This window comes from Pteropus vampyrus, unplaced genomic scaffold, assembly GCF_000151845.1.
Source record: "Pteropus vampyrus isolate Shadow unplaced genomic scaffold, Pvam_2.0 Scaffold62, whole genome shotgun sequence".
Lineage (NCBI taxonomy): Eukaryota > Metazoa > Chordata > Mammalia > Chiroptera > Pteropodidae > Pteropus > Pteropus vampyrus.
In genome coordinates this window covers 6,467,214-6,469,958 of record NW_011888843.1, presented here as the reverse complement: position 1 = coordinate 6,469,958, position 2,745 = coordinate 6,467,214, and the positions used below count along the sequence as shown (strand labels likewise).

Sequence of the window (2,745 nt, the reverse complement as noted above, 5' to 3'; positions counted from 1 at the left end):
CGGCGCCGGTACCTACCGCCCGCGCGCGAGAAGGGGCTCTCCGTGCACCGCCGGCGCCGAGGCGGCGTTCATTTCTAACCACTGCCTCCACCACCACCACCGCCTCCTCCTCCTCCTGCGCCCGCGCCCGCTCCGGCTCCTTCCCCGCCGCCGCCGCCGCCGCCGCCGCCGCCACTACAGATCCGCAGACACACAGCCAAGATCCCTGACTCTTAACACCAACTCTCTTCTCCGGGGAGGGGAGGGGACGAGGGAAGGGGGGAGGGGGAACACGCCGAGGCGCACGGAATTGCAAGTTCAGCAAAGAAATGGGTGGGGGGGCTGCCGCGGGGAGACGCGGCTCGCTCGGGTCGCGCTGGCTGGGATGGACCCCCGCCCCCGAAATAGAAATCTCAACACTTCCCCCGCCTCGCAAAAAAATAGAAACGAAAATTCATCGAGCACCTCATTTCCCCTCAGATCGTCAGTTACAATCTGAAGCCTGAACAGTTCAGTTTTTGCCCGTTTCAACCATCGGAGGCACTTTGAAATTTATTCGAGTTTACATCCCCTCACTTCTTTCTTTCTCTGACTCTCGTTCCCTCTCACTCACACATCTACACACGGCAAAGCGAGTTAATACTAGGCTGCAAATACACGTGATGCAAAAAGACTTTGCCAAGAGGAACACTATTTTTCTTTTCCATGTATAAACCAAGCCACATTTTGCTGGGGAGATTTTCATTTCGGTAGTTTTGCGTTGGGGGAGAAACCTAAATTGCATACTTTCTTTCCCCTCCCTTTAAAGTCACAGAATAGTATAGCTGCAAACTTCGCCCCCCCCCAAAGAAAAGGGGGTAATTTTTGAGGGTGGATGTTGTTTTGTTTTCACACTTGAGTTCCTAGACACGTTAAGTCCCCGTTCACCAGCACTATAAGTTTTTAATTCAATATTTGCCATTACAGGCCCTGCATGCTCTTAAAACATACTTTTTAATATCACTTTTTAGAATAAAAATTAAGCTTCATAAGTCTATTATTTCATAACAAGCGTGCTTTATCCAGTATATGCAACATACGCGATTTTTACGTGTTAAAATACACATTCTACACACCCTGTTATTGCTACATGTGCGAGTACATACATAAAATGCATGCACATACTTTTTCCCATTGGCAATTATTTAATAGTTGTTTCTTTTGTTTTAATAAAACATTGGGATCGACATTTTAAAAATTAAATTCAATTACAAACAGTTTACTCTGACAGCAAATTGTAACGTTACCTTAAATGGCCACAAATATGCTCACAATATTCCAAGGAAAGTGACTTTAAAAAGAGAGACAAAAATCTTCTGCAAGTACTTAGTATCTCACATGTGTATCCCCCAAAAAAGTATTTTAACTGGTATTCAGTTCTGCTCCAGGGATATCCACAGAATACAAGATTATGCACCTGGCTCAGGTTTTTGCATTTTCCACCACAAAACTGCAACAAAATTCCCTCCCCCAAAAAAGAAATCATTAAAAAAAAAAATCCAACAACTTTTTCTTATTGTTTATAAAAAAAAATCAATACAGGATAGTTATAATTTCTCCTCAAACAAATCTTGTTGGTGGTTTTTTTTTCTTCTCTTATAAAGTCTTAAACTTGTTCCAAGTTTAGAGGTGTCTCATCATCATCATCATCCTCCTCATCATCATCATCACCATTGACTCCCCCGTGGAGTCACATTGATAATAATAGGTTTCCCTGAAAGATACATTGTAATCCATTCACATCCGGGCACTGCGGGCTTATAAAGAGAAGGCGCTGTGGCCGCCGCTGCTCCTCCAGACAATGACTAGGGAGGGGCGGGGCGGGAGCGGGCGACCATCGAGTGGTAAACAGAGCGCCTAGAGAGGCACCCAAGATGGCGGCGCGTGCGGGCCACGCCTCCTCCGCGACCTACGGCGGTGGCGGGGCTCCCGCAGCTGTCGCGAGTGGGACCGATCTGCAAGGGCTCCCGAGGCTGGGGCCGTTAGCCGACACCGTGTTCCTGCGCGCTTCTTTTTGTTCCCGTTCCTTGGCCTTCCCTGTTCTACAATTGTAGTTCCTAAATTAATTAAGGAATTAAATTCCACAAACTTCCATGAGGGAGTCAGATCCGTGGCTCATCCTGAGGGAGGCTCGGGAGAGGCCGCGCCGGCCTCACTAACGGAAAGCCTGAGTCTGGGTTCTCTCGCTGTGTGGAACTCCTTCTCTAAGCGAGGTTTGGGCAGTGTGGAAGAAGTCCCCTGAGCCAAGTTGTAGCTCCTGAGCTTGAAGAGGGATGTAGGTCCTCTCCTCCTTGTCCACTACCCACACACTATCTTTTTCTAGACCCCTGGAAAAGAGAACTTTGCGGCTCTGGAAAGTCTCCACTTGGAAAAGACTTCCATTTGTTGCTTCGTAGACTCAAATCGAGTTTGTAGCATGTACCAGTACTGAATCAACTCCTAGTTCTGCCCAAGCAATTACCTTCTCTAGTTTGCTAATGAAAATAACAATGTCCACTTTTAAGAACTTCATAAGAATTAAAGAAATAAAGATTTAAGTGGAGCCACCACTAAAATCTTTCCACCTATAATTCCTCGTTAAACCAATTAATAGCTCTAATCTAGCCGACAGGATTTTAAGTGGAGATTTTTCTAGTCCTCCTACCAGACAGAAGTGAGTAATAATAATGACAGGTAACATTTATACATGGGTTTACAATGCACCAGACACTGTTCTGATAATTTCAC

The 2,745-nt window shown here is 46.2% G+C and overlaps 1 protein-coding gene across 10 annotated transcripts in view; it reads right to left on the bottom strand.

The window, feature by feature from the left end:
* TCF4 (transcription factor 4) overlaps window positions 1–1,808 on the bottom strand; it is a 340,304-nt gene extending 338,496 nt beyond the window's left edge. For 2 of the 10 annotated variants that reach the window (XM_023531161.1, XM_023531162.1), the window contains exon 1: window positions 1,266–1,808. The gene's annotated coding sequence lies outside the window, so the exon portion shown is untranslated. Of the gene's footprint in view, window positions 1–16; window positions 600–1,265 lie in introns of those variants that run through there. The other 8 variants (XM_011361119.2, XM_011361115.2, XM_011361114.2 and 5 more) reach the window with 6 other exon arrangements.
* Window positions 1,809–2,745: the final 937 nt, after the last annotated feature.